Source organism: Mixophyes fleayi, chromosome 3 (assembly GCF_038048845.1).
Source record: "Mixophyes fleayi isolate aMixFle1 chromosome 3, aMixFle1.hap1, whole genome shotgun sequence".
NCBI lineage: Eukaryota > Metazoa > Chordata > Amphibia > Anura > Limnodynastidae > Mixophyes > Mixophyes fleayi.
The window spans coordinates 94459783-94477960 of record NC_134404.1 but is presented as its reverse complement, the minus strand read 5'-3'; the positions used below and the strand labels follow the sequence as shown (position 1 = coordinate 94477960).

Genomic DNA, 18178 nt, shown 5'->3' with positions numbered 1-18178 from the left:
CTTAGCCCAGGGGCCTCCATTCCCTTAATCCGGCCCTGGATACCTGACACACCATCTAATCCATTTTCTGATTATGAAGGTGCTCTGGAGTCTAGAAACCCTAAGCTTAGGGTTTCTAGACTCCAGAGCACCTTCATAATCAGAAAATGTGCACAAACTAAACATGTTTTACAAGATTTACCTTCAGATTTGTGCTCTTCATTTGTCATAACCATCAGCTGAAAGATTGTGACTTTGCGCACCCCATAGAGATCTATGGGCACTGCTGGTCCTGAGTGCATACACACTGCAGAATTGGAGATTTTTAGTTCGGTTTAATAATCAAATCAAATGATACAATGTGCTTCGGAGCGATCATCGTTCATTGTCCGAGCATACACACTGATGCGATATCGGGCCGAGCGGTCTCTTATCGTGTGATTGGCCTGATAATTGGCTGAAAAAACCTGTAGTGTTTACCAAGCCTAAGACTGCCAGATCAGGACGGAAGAATGTAGAAATCAGGGGGAGAAGTTGTTTAAGAGAGGCTTAGAGTTGCTAACAATGAACAGAACTGAAATTTCTGCAGGTATAAGGAGGCTTGGTTGAGTTAGAGTGCAAATAAGAGAGAGAGAGGGAAATGAGTGTTAAAGAAATCAGAAACTAAACAAAGGAAAACACATATTCAAGACACAGTAGCCATTAAGATGAGTAGAAGAGACATTCACTGGAAGAGAACAAGGGCTAGATTTACTAAGCTGCGGGTTTGAAAAAGTGGGGATGTTGCCTATAGCAACCAATCAGATTCTAGTTATCATTTATTTAGCACTTTCTACAAAATGACAGCTAGAATCTGATTGGTTGCTATAGGCAACATCCCCACTTTTTCAAACCCGCAGCTTAGTAAATCTAGCCCCAAGACAGTAGCTTGGAGGCATAAGGAGAATGTAGATCATCAAAAAGGATGTTGAAATCTCATAAGGTGATGGTGAGGATGAAAGAAGTGAGACAGTCAGGCTGAGAAATGTTCAGGGAAATGGTGGGTGATTCATGGAGAGGATAAATCACAGCAACATGAGTGAATGGGTTATAAAAATCAAGGTTGTATGTATGTTAAAAGATGGCATCACGAGTGAAGGAACAGATGAGAACATTGACTGTGCTGAAGGTTTGGGTTAAGTGGAGTCCATCATGTGTAGGAGCTGCAGATGAGGCGGTGTCTGATTGTTTGAGACATGTTTCTTTTATTGACAGCAGATGGAAGTTGTTTGAGAGGAAGAGGTTAGTTTGTTAGAGACTTTCATAGGGTACATGTAAAGGAATTAGAAAGTCAGAGGAGACAGTTAGTATATTTGAGGTTTGCTCGATTTCAATAATGTGCAGAATCAAAATGAAGGGCATGGGAAATATGGGGGACCTGGATTTAGTTATATAAACAGCTGCTAGAAGCAGAAGGATTGAGAGGTATATTTCAGAAATAATATTTTGTACCAACAGGTTTAGTGTTTTCAGTTAAGGAATGAAGAAAAAGTTGATGACTGTTAGAAAGGAATGATGAGGGGTAGTGAGGATAAACGGGTGTGAAGCAGGGGGTGATGGATATTGTCATTCTCAGAATAATTCCATAGAGAGAAGTAAGAGAGACAATTTGTTAAAATTGTTGGATGTAATAGGGATTTGAGAATGAATGGCAAGGGACCAAGAAAATAAACAAAAGGAAGCAGTCAGTAATAAAATGAGCAAGTTACATTGTCCAGTACAGTGAGATGGTGAATGCAGTTTATGGATATAGCAGATAATGATTGTTGCTTGTGGCCCTCAGATGTTGTTAAATTTTTGTTCCACTGTATTTTTGTTTACCTCTATGCAGATGCTCTAATTGGGGTTCCTTTTTAACTTTTGGGATGTCACATAGCAGTATGGGCTCACTTACTGCAATAGTTTTCTGAACAGTTTTGTTCCCCTCACGCAGCCATAAATCTGGCACTAGATGCCACTCTGCCTATCTATGCATTTATGAACATAATCTCATACTTCTCTAGCCTGAGTTTGTAGGCTGGAATTCTTGTGATTGAGAAAGGAAACCCCCAGAGCTTCCATCAGTTCAGCTCTTATTTACCCCTATTATTTACCTTGGCTCCTTGCAAACTGTTCATTATAGTATTATGTATTTTTTCATATCATCAACCTGTTTCTTTAGAATATACCTGTAATAAAGATGCTCACAGAGATCTCCCATGTTTGTAACATTCTTTTCTGGACACTGTGTGCCCCTATCTTGTTCTCATCCACTACTGTTACGATTTTACTAGCGATGACATGACCATGGTTTCCTATGTTTCCTAGTTTGTGTTAGCAAGCATTGGTACTTTACTTGTAGTGGTTTTAAACCTTGTTTGTGTACTTGTGGCTATATACTTGCTAAAGACTTGCTATGCACCATTTATTACTATCTTTTTATTTAGAAAGTATGACACGTTATACAGCGTTATACATTGAGGGGCACATGACATGACTCATATTACATACAATAACATAAGACCTTGCCCAAATAAGCTTACAAGAGGTGTGGGGAACACAAGATACATAAGGTCGTTTCTGGTAGCAGTCAATTACCAATGGACTCTGGGTAGCTACCGGTGGTGTGGCGCAGTTGGAAAAGGGAGAGACAACAGTACGTTGCTGGCAATCTCAACAGTTTCCCACCATCCACCACAGTGGAGTATCCTTCCTATGGTGGTGGTAGAAGAGGACCTCATGCTGCACAGGCACTCTGGTGGTTGTCTGTTAGCTTGGAGGCTCTGTTCATAAGCCAGTGTTTTTCCTCACCATCATGCTCACAACTGGTAAAGGAGCCAGGACAGTTGTTCCCCATGTTCAATGGCAGCTACTGTAACTAAGGGAGCCACGGAGATCATCAAAGGATGAAGATGGCAACAGTGATGACAGTTGACAGCACTGACAGCTAAACTCACTGAAGGAAAAAAAGGAGTAAAATTGATCCTGGACAAACCATGTTACAATACAAGGGGAGCAAATAAGCTTATTATTTTGCACATAAGTTAAATGCTGACTGCTTTTTCATGTAGCACACAAATACTTGATAGCTTTATTTTTACACTGAAATTTAAAGTTGATCTAGGACATGCCTTAACCCAACTTAAAATCTGTCCCCAAATTTTAAATCTACGTCCTCCTCCAATGCAACATGGTTTTGCCCAGGTGCAAAGTACTCCTTTCTTGCTTTGCTCTCCTCAGGCCCACTGGGTCAAGGAGCTGAACTGAGATGGTATTCAGTAGATCTTCTAAAAAAACATTGTCCTTGGTGTTATGACACTTTCTGGCAACATTGCAATAATTTCCCACTGCCTTTACAAATGTTTTATATTTGTGGGAAGATGATTGTGTGTGAGTAGGGCACAGTGATGATCTAAAGTGCAGCTATATCCAACTGTTGCTTGCATGCCACTAAAACATATGACACTAAAATCACCTTTTTCAAACATTAAAAAGACCTGTGAATGCTTTCTCTACTTTACGCTCTACGGGCCTGATTCATTAAAGCACACATACTGACCGCAACATGCGTATGTTTTAAAGTGCAGCACGGTGACTTAGTGGTTAGCACTTCTGCCTCACAGCGCTGGGGTCTTGCGTTCAATTCCCGTCCATGGCCTTATCTGTGTGGAGTTTGTATGTTCTCTCCGTGTTTGCGTGGGTTTCCTCCAGGTGCTCCGGTTTCCTCCCACTCTCCAAAAACATACTGGAAGGTTAATTAACTATCAAAATTGACCCTAGTCTGTGTGTGTGTGTGTGTGTGTGTGTGTGTCTCTCTCTCTCTCTATCTCTGTCTGTGTTAGGGAATTTAGACTGTAAGCTCCAATGGGGCAGAGACTGATGTGAGTGAGTTCTCTGTACAGCGCTGCGGAATCAGTGGCGCTATATAAATAAATAATGATGATGATGATGAAGTGCATGTAAATTGACTCTGCATACTCCCAAGTTCAACAAGGAACGGATCTGAAGATGTGTGCGCTGATGAATTCAGGTGTAGATCTGCTCTGCTCTACTACTCAAGACACTGATACGTCCAATGCCTTTGTGGAATATACATTCGCAAACGGCACAGAAAAAAAACCTATTCAATTAATGTCACCTGTTAATAATATAATATAATATAAGAATTAATGACAAAACAGTTAAAAAAATTTTTTTTTAGATATTATTTCCCTTAAATACATTTTTTAGGATGATCTTAATGTCTGCTGAACATAAAATACATTTTTACAGTTGCTCCTGATTACAAACACATGTTATAGCATGTATACAAGACTGTCATCACTATTAATCAGGACTTAGACTAGTGCTGTAGCTGGAGCAAGAGATATGGCAGAAAAACAACTTTGAGATGCCCAAAGCTTGAACCGGATGTGGCTGCGTGTGCGTGACTTTGGCTCGCCCTTACTATACATTGACTATGGGCGAACATCCTTCCTCTCCTCATTTCCTCCCAGAAATTATAGGCTGCAGTAAATGTCCTTTATGTATGAAGATGAATTGACCGTTGCTTTGTCTGTTGTGTATGATCCAGTTCTAGGCATGAGGAGATTAAATTTTTGTTTGTTACGCACAAAATTGGCAGATAAACTCCTTGATGAACCAGGCCCTACATGTTATTTAGACATTTATGGGGCTTTGTTTTCGTTACAGGCACAAACTTTCACATTAGAAGACACTGAAGAGTTCAATGATAATGTAAAATCACAATATTTACCGACACACACCTACATATTGGGTATTAGAAGGTACTGAAAAGTTCCATGACAATGTGAGGCCACATGCATTTATTTTATAATGTGGTTAAATTACTTCTTGTAATATACATGCCAGTTTGAAAAAAATAACTTGTATGAGGTGAACCTCGTATCTAGGTGTGTTTTGCCTTTACTGACCTTATGCATTACACAGTCAAGAGGAGTCAACAGACATAAGTGACATTACAGTTCACCAAATTTAAGGATATATTTTACAATAGTGACATCCAAACATAAGCAATATAAATAAACAATAATAATAATAATTAATTCCTTTGTGCCCCTTTAGCAACAATAGAGCTTAACATAGGTGTGTAGGTAGTTTAAGGCACCCTATCATTAGCTGATGATAGTTTGAACATCTTTCACTACTTTATTTATCATCAATGGGTGACATGTAAGGTGCTGCTTATGCAGAGATAAAACATCTATCACCCAATTTACCATTAAAAGGATATTGGCTGGTAGCGAAATGAGGAGCCTTACCACTTGTCAGGCCTGTGCAGGGTCCCTAAGAAAAAAACATTTCTTAAATAAAACTTTATCAAAATAAAAAGGAAAATGTTTTATTTTACTAATAAGACTTTTTTCTTAGCAAGAGATGGCGAACCTGTGCTTAGTAAATAGGCTTTGCATGGATAAGCCTTCGCCACAGTGACCTGGCGTTAGCTGCCGCCAGGCCTCAGCCTTTTCTCACTTTGATGAATAGAGCCCTCAGTCTTTTAAGGCATTTTGCTTAGCTATCAAAAACATGTAAATAACACAGCACTATATGAACTGGATACTTTACAAACTTTGAAGTCAGAGTAGTTCAGGTTACACAGGGCAAACCAAACAAGCCCCAAACTAATTATAGTATCATTTGTCAGTCACTGATGTGGTTATGTGAATTGTTCTATTCCAGCATTGTTACATCATCAACGTGCTAATCATGTTATCAGACTAGCCCCATGTGTGGCCACTCACACCCCTGTTGAGTCACACCTTGCTTATGTAATCTGTCTGTGTTCACATAATGTATAGCTCTCTTCTTTACAAGAACACACCATCAATTAAACCTGTCCACCCGAAACACTTTGCTTTCAGTGATACTGGGGGCTCTGAAGGCCTCACAGACCAGATTTAAAAAAACAACATAAATCTAAAATCAGTAAAAACCTCTTGTCACTATTGTGGCTCATTAAACACATAAAACATGCATTGTTTTGAGATATGTCTTTACCATGACTCCAAAGCACAGAAACAATATTTATGAATGTAATAATACTGATGAAGGAAGACTTTCTAATGTCTGCAGGGCCATCTTAACAGCATTAAGGGCCCCCAGGTAAAGCAGTGCATCGGGGCCCCTACATATATATATATATATATATATATATATATATGGATGTAGATGTATAGAGATACAGATATAGATATAGATATAGATATAGATATATACAGATAGAGATAGCAAGATGTAATTGCTCAATGACCCTTGAAGGTTTTTTTTGCAGTTTTTTTCTTTTGCAGGATTATTTATTCTAATTAGGAGCCCTGCCTATGGGGCCCCCTTACCCGTGGGGCCCCCGGGCACCTGCCCATCGTGCCCAATGGAAAAGATGGCCCTGAATGTCTGAGTTTCTCATGCATTTGGAAATACATAAATATGCATGTAATACATTATTATTATTATTATTATTATTATTATTATTATTATTATTATTATTATTATTCTTTCTTTCATTGATCATAAAGATTACATTAACTTAAAATATTATTCAGCAAAAACTTCTGTAAAGTGCAAAACACTGTTTCGGTTTTACTGAATACTATTTTATGACTTTAAAGTAAATAAAAAAAATGATTTCTTTTGAAAAAGCAAAAGTTGTCCTGGTCAAATAGGGGTTAATAAACTTAAATATATGTAAAAAAAAGTTTTTGAAAAATCACTTTTCCTCCTCAAAAGCAAAAGGTAAAAATAAACTCTGATCATATATGAGATATGAGATATATTTCCTCTTTCAAATGAATCTATAAAAAATAGCACACTCTATAATAGAGTGTAATTGGTAACATGCCTCATTATGTGTAACACACGAGATTTAATGACAATGTCCACGAGGTTTTAAATTCATAGAGCCTCATTTAGAGTTGGACATATTTGCACACTTAACATATGTACAAAAAGATGTATGCAAAAAAAACAACAAAAAACATAATTACGTGTGTTGAGACAGATGTATCTCAAATTGTGTATAACTGAAAAGCAATAATATTTACACCAGGGGTCCACCAGGCATACAAGTGTACAGTAGATACTTATGCCTAACACAGAGATGCAGCTTGACATGTTATTGTAATATAAAGAGAGAAGAGTATATTAACTGTTATAAATAAATGAGAGTCTCATTTTCCATATAAAATATAATGAAATGCAAACATCTCCACATTTGTTGTTTACCTATTTAAAAATCCTATTGGGATCTTCTTTTCTGGAGTAGTCCAAAAGTAAACACAAACACATTTAAAGATTATATCTATCCTACCAAACCAACCCTATGACCACCATTTCTGTGTAAGATCTTGCTTCCTACTTCAAGAACAAGTTTGACATCATTGGTGTGCACACAGGGTGTGCTGGGCACATTCTAATGCAGCGGTGGCCAATTCAGATGCAGCTCTTTGACATTTAAAATATGACCCCTAGGCAGGAGCAGATCAGCGCAGCATGGACCGTAGACTGACTCTGAGCAGCCAACGTGCTCATCTTTTAAGGGGAGGAGAAGCAAGTAATGAGGGAAGATCTGATAAGCACGTAAGGGGCACGTGAAAATGCATGTTACTAATTTATGACATTGGGCTAATTTGGTGGAGGCAGTATCAGCGTAACTATTAATAGTCCTTTGAACCCTTCTGCACTGGACACAGCAGGAAGAAAAGAGCCGTTCTTATATGATGATTATTGTAAACATTTTCGCAATATCCAATATTTGTACTGCCCCTAGGCAGTGCTAGACCCACCACCTCTGTGGTGCAATCTATCCCTCTCTAGATTTCCCTGGGTGTACACTTACATTAAGTGTGCTGCGCACGCCTATGGTTCACATGATCTGATATGAAATCTATCCGGCGCTGCAACCTGTTGAATTCCTGCACCTTCTGGGCCTGATTTATTACGGCATGCATAACGAACGTATTGTGCGGTTTTTGTAACGCATATATATCGGCATATGCATGTACATATTGAACAAGGAGTGGATGTAAAGATACGTCTGTTGACGGTGGCCTAGTGGTTAGCACTTCTGCCTCACAGCGCTGGGGTCATGAGTTCAATTCCCGACCATGGCCTGTGTGGAGTTTGTATGTTCTCCCCGTGTTTGCGTGGGTTTCCTCCGGGTGCTCCGGTTTCCTCCCACACTCCAAAAACATACTGGTAGGTTAATTGGCTGCAATCAAAATTGACCGTAGTGTCTCTCTCTCTCTCTCTCTCTCTCTCTCCGTCTGTCTGTCTGTCTGTGTATTAGGGAATTTAGACTGTAAGCTCCAATGGGGCAGGGACTGATGTGAATGAGTTCTCTGTACAGCGCTGTGGAATCAGTGGCGCTATATAAATAAATGGTGATGATGATGTTGATGAATATGGGTCTAGTGTGCTCTGCTCTAACAGACAATACACTGCATGATATGTCCAGTACATACGTGGAATATAAAGTCACAAAAGAAAGCACAGGAAAAAAACTGTTCAATTAATTTCACCTATTAATAATATAGGCATTAATGACAAAAAATAAAAAAAGTTTTTTTCCCTTCCCCTGAGCCACCATAAAATACATTTATTAAGATGTTATTAATGTTTATCATACATAAAATGCATTTTTACAGTAGCTCTTGATTCCAAACACATGTTCTAGCTTGCATACATGACTAGTAATCGGTAATTACACCAGATCATGCCTCCTCCATTCCACCAGCTTTTCTCACATGCCCACAGCCAACTAGATTTTCTTTCATATGCATCCTTGCCCTAGGCGGCTTTTTTTCACACATGTCCCCCTGCCCACCAACTTTTCTCAAACTTGCCACCCTGCCAAACAGTTTTTTTTCTTACATGCCCTCTTGCAAACAAAATTTTAATAAATAAACAGCTTAATGCTGTATGGATGTTGCAGCGATCGCACCGCCCTGGCCGCCTAACTAACAGGAGCCCGATGCACTAGGCAGCTGCTTAATGGTGGCGCTGGCCCCGGCTGTAGTAAGGTTCATTTGATCTAGAAGATAAATTGGACATTGCTGCATTCATGTTTCTGGGCATGCGCAAAGCGATTTTTACGTAAAATACGACACATATTGGCATGTATGTGCCTTAATGAATCAGGCCACTATCACCTTCTCTTTATTTGAACCCACAAATGAAGATGAAGTATCTTTTCTCCTTTTTTCCTTTAACTATATAACATGTCCACTTGACCCTATCACAGTGGCGGATCCAGGGGGGGGGGGCGATCGCCCCCCCTAGCAGGGACTAAAACACAATCAGAGCAGCCGGACAGCACACTGTCACTGCTGAACAGACCTGCACTTACTGTGCAGCCACCGGCAGCCTTAGCAGTCGGAAAGGGGGCGGGGCCTAAATCGCCCCCCCCCACATCACCCCGGGTATAGCAATTTCCTAGATCCGCCCCTGCCCTATCATGCTCACAGATCAAGTCGATCACTGTCTCCTGAGCTCAACCCAATGTGTAATCTCTCTCCACTAGTATCTTTCCATCATTATTCAAGTGTGTGCTTATTATTCCTATTTTGAAACAACCAATTCTGATCCAAACTATCTCTCAGATCACCATCTCATCTTTCAACTCACATTTTCCTCAAATCTTTTTGAAATGCTTGTCTACACTCACATTCTCTCCCATTCCTCTATTAGTTGGAGTACCAAAAGACTCTGTCCTCTGCTCTATTCAAGCTGTACTATGTCTCTCGGAAAACTAGTAAGCTTCTTTGGATTTCAGTATCATCTCTATGCAGAAATCTACCTACCCTCTCTAAATCTCTCACCTTAAGCATTGGAATGCACCCACTTTGTGCAATTCCCTTCAGTGTAAAATATGACTTTCACTTATCCACCAAATCTTCGAGGGTTCCCAGAAAATTCACCTCTTCAGATGAGCTTATCAAATTCCTGAACCACCTTCTTCACCTCCCTAGACTGTTCTACTTGTATATAATCTACTTGTATACTCAAGCAACCCTCTGGCCCCCAAACCAACATTGTTGAGTGACTGGATCATATAACAACACTAAGGGGTATATTTACTAAACTGCAGGTTTGAAAAAGTGGAGATGTTGCCTATTGCAACCAATCAGATTCTGGCTGTCATTTTGTAGAATGTACTAAATAAATGATAACTAGAATCTGATTGGTTGCTATAAGCAACACCTCCACTTTTTCAAACCTGCAGTTTAGTAAATCAAGCCCTATGAGTTTTTCCCATTGCTATCTGCTGGACCAACCTCATGTGTCAAACTCCTACTTTCCTATAGATAGAAAACTTGCGAGCAGGGCCCGCTCTGCTCCTTGTCTATTAATGCCCAGTCTTGTTTTATTACTGTGTTTGTTCTCAATTGTAAAGTGCTACAGAATATGCTGGTGCAATATAAATAAATGTTAATAACAATATTATTTAAAACAAATATATTGCCACACAAAAGTATCAAGCATTTATTTTAGTAAACTAATCTTAATAATTCAAATGTTGCAATTGTTTTACTGAGCACCTGTTTTCAGGCTCATATAAATCTATTTACCTGTTTAACTGTGCTTGTTGTTGTTTTATATTGTAACAGATTTAAATTTGTGCAAAAGCCTTCATAGTGAACAGACAAGCCCAACATTGCAATACAACTGTCCAGTAAATGCATGGAGGAGCTGGGCCAATTACAAGGATCCATAGACATTCCTTGACAAGATGAGTCAACTGGATGGTAATCTGAGCTCTCCGCTGCGTGTTTGTAGGTTGGCTTCTGTCTTGACAGGAAAAATTCAACTTTGTGCCAGATACTTTCAATAACAAATGATTAATGCATACTCATACACTTCCTGCCTACAGAGACAGGTACAATCTATGCACCTTCAAATAGTCAGATTCAGCAAGTCTGAAGATCTAATTGTGTTGACTTATATTGTATGCTCTGGATTTAGATTAGTTTAATATAACAAACAGAACTCCCTTAGCAAAGAGTGAAAGCACTACCTCATTTAACCTTTAGCTTTCATTCCTCCCCGCCATTTATTCACCATAACTTATTAGTTATTATTAGTTATTCATGAGCTAATATACAGAAATGTAGTCCTATATAAGTTAATTTCAAAATAACCCACTGCAAAATTGCTGTTGTAAGCAGCAGCCAGCCTTTCCTGACTATATATATATATATATATATATATATACAAGTTAACCCGTGCACGATACTCATGCATTCTAGTCAAATCAAGCTACTTAAGGTCTTAAAAAGGTTCTTGTCATGCATTTGGACCTAGCCCAGTCCTCCTCAGGGGAAGAGCGTTAGTTCCCGACGCAAGCGGCCTTTTTAATGTATGTTCATGAGGTAAAATTACCTCACGAAAATGAGTTTGACCCCTCAACTCGTAAATTTAGCCTTTACTACCCCTCCCACGGGGGGAAGGGGGGATGATGGAAGTTAACTGACTTGACTATTCTAATTTTTTTGCCAAATAATGTCAGTATACTAAATTTCAGGTCAATTGGATGAGCCCTTTCTGAGAAAATAGTTTTTTCCACACACACACACACACTAACGCACGCCTCTACACATGTGTGTTCATGAGGTAAAATTACCTCACGAAAATGAGTTTGAGCCCTACCAAATTTCAGCCCTTTTTGAATTTTTTTTCCCACACACACTAAGAATTTAGTAGGTCAGTGTATAACTCTGCCCAGCAGGTGGCGCTGCAACTTGTTTTTTTTTTCCACACACTGACGCCACTAAGCATTTATATAATGTTCTAAACAAGTAGAGTTGCATTTTTTTACAATATTGCATGTTTTGCCAGCAATATCGTATTCTTTAAGAGAATGTTCTTAAATATTGTGTAATATTCTTAAGTATTGTGTACAGAAAATATTTTCATAAACCTGTGTTCTTAAAATCAGAATGAGAAGTGAGGCACATAAAGCCAAACGTCCTTAAACTTATCCACATGTTCAGAAGCATAGCACTTATCCATTGAGGGTTAAGTTGTTGGTCATCTCCAGCAAATAGAATCCTGTGGGAGTGTTTAGGTTTGTGTGCCCATATATTCTCACGCAGAGGATGCTTGGTCTCTTCCGTCGCAGAAATCCCCTCCCACCCACCCTGTTGTTTTTTTGTTATATTATAAGGTTTGGTAGTCACAGAGTAAGTAAGGTCAAGCAGGAGAGCCCTTGCAGTTGGCAACTGGGGCGTACGGTGCTATCGCTGATTGGGTAATGCCACCACATACTTCGAAGCATCTTGGTTCATGGTTACCCTGTACGGGGACCCTGTGTTCTGCATTGTACGGCAATTCATTCGTGAGCCCTGAAGTGATGTGGTCACTATTACGCCAGATTTAGCACCGGCCAATCGTAAGGGACTAGGTCCCGGTATCAGTGGTAGGCCGGGGGGCCGTACACTGTTTGGTTTAGCTTTTATTTAGTTAGCTGAAAGCAAGTGCTCTCGCCCCACCAGGTTTATACATTTAATAAACTGTGACTTTTTAAGCCAAAGCTGAAGTTGTCGGTGTCTTTATTTATTAGTGGTAAGAGATATGGTTGTACATGAGGAGAGGTTGTGCGCGGAAGAAGGAATCTGTGGTATGAAGTTTATGTGTTGTGTGTTTTAATTACAGGGGTTATCCCCTTCCTTGAAAGATATTCAGTATAGACTGTAAGCTCCACTGAGGCAGGGACATGTGTATAGTTAAAAAAAATCAATGTAAATCATTGTGTAATATGTTGTCATTATACAAATAAAGCTATCTGCAATAATATAGTACAAGAAGTCTTTTATTAGGAGTAATACATATACCACATATTCACTTCTCCTGGTATAGTTGTCTAGAAAATCGTATAAGATGGGGGCAAAGTGGAAATCTCAAAAACAAATCATGTATGCCAGGTGTTCACTTAGAGGGGATTTTAAGCATACTTGCCAATATTTTAGGACTTCCCTCCAGGGATGTGGAAGCAGGAGAGGGCTGGCAAATTTGAGCCCGGGGTGCAAGACTCGTCTCAGCAGCCTGTAAGGGAACATTTCAAAGGAAAATAAAAATGCAGGTGTCCCATTGACCCGACCCAAGGTAGCCCACTACTGGACTGGCAACCCCCCTGCCCCCCAGGCAAGCCGGCCCCCGCAGCGGGAGGGTGTACTGCTCTCCTGGGACTCTGCGAGAACTCCTAGAAATTCGAAAACCTCCTGGTTTTAAGTTGCACAGAAAACACTGCCTTGCTCCAATCACAATATCCATTGTTTTCTAGGAAACTTCCAGTTAGTATCTGCATTAAATGTACTATAACACATTGTGTATCGTCTTATTAATTGTAAGTATACGAGTATATGTTTAATGAACTTTGGCCTCAACTAAATGACCACTGTCACTGATCTTACTTTTTTAATTATGACTTTTGTGTATAATTTTTATTTATGTTATGGGTATAGTGCTCTAGTGTTTTTCTGACATATAAAAAAGTAAATGTAAAAAATATATTCTCCTCTGCAGTTACATGATATGCAGCACTGAGTAAGTAACTATAACCTTAATTTTAATAGTTTTATTTAAATTGGGTGTGCGGGGAAATTAAAATTATATTTGCAGAGTAGTATTCATTTTAAGATTGCCTGATTGACGTAGTTTATTATTAATATCAGGAGTTTACAGCCTACTTTATGCGTTATATGTTTGTTTGATTTAATATTTTATTACATTTATGTACATTTTACTTTTCTAATTCTAATTTTCACATCTGACTATTGCACTACTGCCTAATTTTTTTCTGTATGTAATTCTGGATAGTTCTGCTGTGCTGAGTATATATATGGACAACTGCACAGTACCACTTCTCTTATTTTAATTTCAGTAGCTGTTATGGGTGGACACATGCACTTCTATTAATCTGTATATACTATGTCTATTTTTTTAAATAGAGATGGATGGGGTCCCTGCTTGATATTTGCCTTGGGCCCCTTCTGCTGTAAAATCTCAGGTTCTGCCACTTAGAATGATGTAAATGATGATGATGATTATCATGTGCAGCATTTTGTTAATACTCTGACAGCGTTCCCCACTTCGTCCCGTTTCACACTGCAACAGCTGGCAGTGGCCAATCACGCAGCGCCATTTAATGACTTAAAGGAAAGCCACATGGCAGACATATGTGTCGCATGGTTTCCCTTCTGTACATGAGTAGAGTTATAGTGTGGCAGGTGTAAACTCTCCTCTGAATATGAGTACTACGCAGCAGATAAGTCATCACTAATATTAATTACCAATTTTTATTAGCTAAGATCTTTTATTAAACAATACTGTAAGTAATATATTTTTAACAGTAAAACTACAAAAAAAATTATTTTGCAGGCTTATTGCTGCAGGTTTTTATTTTGCTTTGTCCAGAAATCAAGAATTTGTACACCCCCCTCTATAAATCTTGTGTTTGCCCCTGTATGCATTGTAGTTGCTTACTTACAGGTCATTCATTGATTCATGACAGCCATAGCTCCTATTATAGATACATGATTTACGCTATGGAATATATAGCCTTCTTTTCTTATGTCAAACATACTTTATTGAATTTATCATTATTATTTTCACATGCTCTCCTACTACTTCCAGTTTGGACTATGACTTTACATGCTTACCAATAGGAATCATTGGCTGACCTGGTTTTCTATCCTGCTAGGTCAAATCAGATTTCATCTGATATGATCCTATTCAGTGCTTTTTCTTCTATAAAAAAAATATGGGTACTCACCTAAAATAGAATGTGCTGAAGGAATGTTTCCCATGGGTGCGAGGGTGCAAATTGTGCACATATGTTCTTGCTGCACATATGTTCTTGGTGCCTGTGTGAATAGAAACTTCATTAGTTCCAGTAATCAATGAAGGGTAGTTTTAAAGATGGTAGTTTTAAAGCAAGAAGACTACATTTGTCCTCACATGTGGAGTATTGTAATTCGCGGTCCTCACTCAATGGCGTGACAGGTGAGTCTGCACAGCTAGAGTGGAATCTGGAGTTGTCTGATGTGAATGCAGCCACAATGGGTCATCCACCAAGCTACCCTACCTCGCCACACAGGTGGTCCAACCCTGGTCTCTGGGATACGCCCATTCCCCCAATCTGGCTTTGCTTGTACCACTTTTACATTCCTGTTTCCTAAACTAGTTATTAGAATTAAAAGTTATATCTAAAAAGGGTGCTGGTAGAGCTGCTGTTTGTACTTTCAGAAAAAAAACACTGATCTTATGAACTTTTGATTGTTTTAGACTACATCACCCACAGTGCAATGGTTGGAAAAGATGGTCAAAGGTTTAAAAAAATGGCAATCAAAATATGTACCTGCGTAAGTGCTGTGTAGACATGAGAGAAACCATTCTTTTATATTGTAAAGGACTTAAGGTAATTAGGTCTTAACTGTATTATTACTATTATGATTATTATTATTAATTTTTACTTGTAAGGCGCCACAAAGTGTCCGCAGCACCATACAGGAATAAACAGTAGGACAGTACAAGGTATAATACAACGGTACAATAAACAAGCATCACAATAACGCTGGTATCAGTGTAATTTATATATATATATATATATATATATATATATATATATATACATATATATATATATATATATATATATATATATATATATATATATATATACATAGTGCAGTAAATGTATTTGAAATGATTATTTAGTTATTAGTTAACTCATTAACACTTCAAGGGGTGTAGATTTAAAGTGTACCTATCATTAAAAAAATTATGGTATTATATTTATCTTGTATATCACAGCTGTATATCATGTTTCCTGGAAATAGCTCTGCCCCAGGCTTCTTCGTCACTATCCAGCTCTTCTTCGTAATGTGAGAAATTACCCCGCCTGGACAAAAGGGGTGTGCCATATGATGACTGACTCAATAGTGAGTCTGGATGAGCAATTTCATGGGGGAGGGACGCACAGTGACTTTGCACTGAAATTGACCTCTAGGCTGCAAACTAGTGAAAAGAATATAACCTGTACTTTTATATCTTTAACTGTATCTCTCCATGACTGATTTTTTTCTCAGGCTGTCATTTCAGTTGATCTCTGTGTAAGCAATGTTTGTGCTTGTCATTATACTATAAAATGTTTAACTGTTGATGTTCTCACATAATAGAGTGCCCCCTTCTACATCCCCTCTTACCAATCTATTAATAATAAAGGGCACAAAAACAGAGCTTGACAAAAAAAAGGAGTTTATTGAAATTACAAACTTTGTATGGCGGAGGAGAAAACAGTAAGCAGTTCGGCTAGGACCAATGCTCCTTATATCACAGTGAGGGTCATTTACCCTCTCGATATCAATACATTGGAAACCATTTCATCCGACCACACCCTTATCTTTTAGCTTGGGAATCCCTTACCTCAAGCATCCAAGAACTTGTGTCTCTTCTGGGCTGACGTAACACAACCAAAAAACCCACCCTCGAGGGCTGTGCCTGTGTCAAAACCAAAGGCTGACTCCTTGAAGGGAGGTGGGTTCAACCATTGCATAAATTAAGCTTTAGCCGGTGCCTCAACTTTGTGGCAGCCGAATGATCCCCATAATTGTTCTTGATGCTTATTGGAAGATTTTGTGACAAGCCCATTTGGGTTTAATTTCTTAGCTTCTGAACTTTAGTGGAACCATGAAGCTTTAGTGAACTTATCACTAAATCCGCCTGGATTACTGCAACCTCCTCCTCACCGGCCTCCCCCACTCCCATCTCTCCCCCCTCCGCTCTACACTCAATGCGGCCGCAAGACTCATCTACCTCTCACGCCGCTCCTCCTCTGCCTCCCCTCTCTGCCTTGCCCTACACTGGCTCCCCTTCCCCTACATAGTTCTTTTCAAACTCCTCACAACTACTTACAAGGCTCTCTCCCACTCTACTACCCTTTATATCTCTAACCTCCTCTCCATTCACACTCCCACCCGCTCCCTGCACTCGGCCAATGACCGCCGCCTCTCCTCCACTCTGATCACCTCTTCCCATTCCAGAATCCAGGACTTTTCCCGTGCAGCCCCCCTTCACTGGAATGACCTCCCTCGCTCCATCCGCCTCTCTCCTACTCTGTGCTCCTTCAAACGTGCACTCAAAACTCACCTCTTTCTCAAAGCCTTCCAACCATCCACTTAACCCCCATCTCCTCCACTCATTCTCCCCTCTCTCCCATTCCCTCAACTGGCTCCTCTTGTGCCTGGTCTGTTTAACCCTCCCTTAGGATGTAAGCTCGCTTGAGCAGGGCCCTCTTCCCTCCTGTCTCCTTACCCGTTCTTCTGCTCCGTGTCTATTGCATCTGCCTGCCTGGAGTTTCTGAAGTATTGGTACTTTTGTTTATTGTTCTGTACTGTTATACCCTGTATAGTCTACTGTTTGTACTATGTGCGGTGCTGCGGAAACCTTGTGGCGCCTAACAAATAAACGATAATAATAAATGATAATAATAACTTATGGCAGGGATTGTCCAACTCAATTAAACATGAATTGGTGTCCTGGGAGCTTCCATCTTCCATGAATGACTTAATCACCTGGTGCAACAAAGTTAATATCCACTTTAGGGAACCGCCACATGGAAAAGGCTTGGCACAGGTCTCGTCGCCCCACCATTTGGTTAGCACCTCGCTTCAGAGACCTGTACTTCCTTCTGAGGAGACTATGCAGCTTTGACGTTCCCGGGTATCTCACGTGGAGCAGGATAGGAGATTCACACATTCTGTGTTTATACTGTGCCGCTCAAGATCATTTCATTGGAGCATCTCCTAAGAGGTTGAGAAATGGAAAAGCCTAGCAGGTACAGAGAGGCCATGCTAGGTTCAGCAGTTGTTTTTCCTTCTGCCAACCCCAGCCTGAATTTCACCACTCCAGTTACCTTGAAAACTCCTGGAGAATCTGTTCTAGCAATGCCGCGACTAGATATTTTAATGCCCTAGCCAAGAGAGTCCTGTGTAGAAAATAGATATTTATTATAATTAACCTCATGGAGAGTTGAGCTTTGAGTGAACAATCTAGGCTTCCCTCACCCTCAACTAGATGGACATTAAATCAGTAGCTTTTCTGTTTAATAAACTGGCCTCTTTCCACCCAATCAGCCCCATAATTTAATTGATAGCATTCACATCTAATA

General features: G+C 39.6%; 1 long non-coding RNA gene across 1 annotated transcript in view; it reads right to left on the bottom strand.

The window, feature by feature from the left end:
• The window catches only part of LOC142142714 (uncharacterized), a 155274-nt gene that overhangs the window by 68295 nt on the left and 68801 nt on the right, over nucleotides 1-18178 (bottom strand). Inside the window, exon 2 of the long non-coding RNA XR_012689296.1 lies at nucleotides 14783-14873. This is a non-coding gene — a long non-coding RNA (uncharacterized LOC142142714). The remainder of the gene's footprint in view (nucleotides 1-14782; nucleotides 14874-18178) is intronic.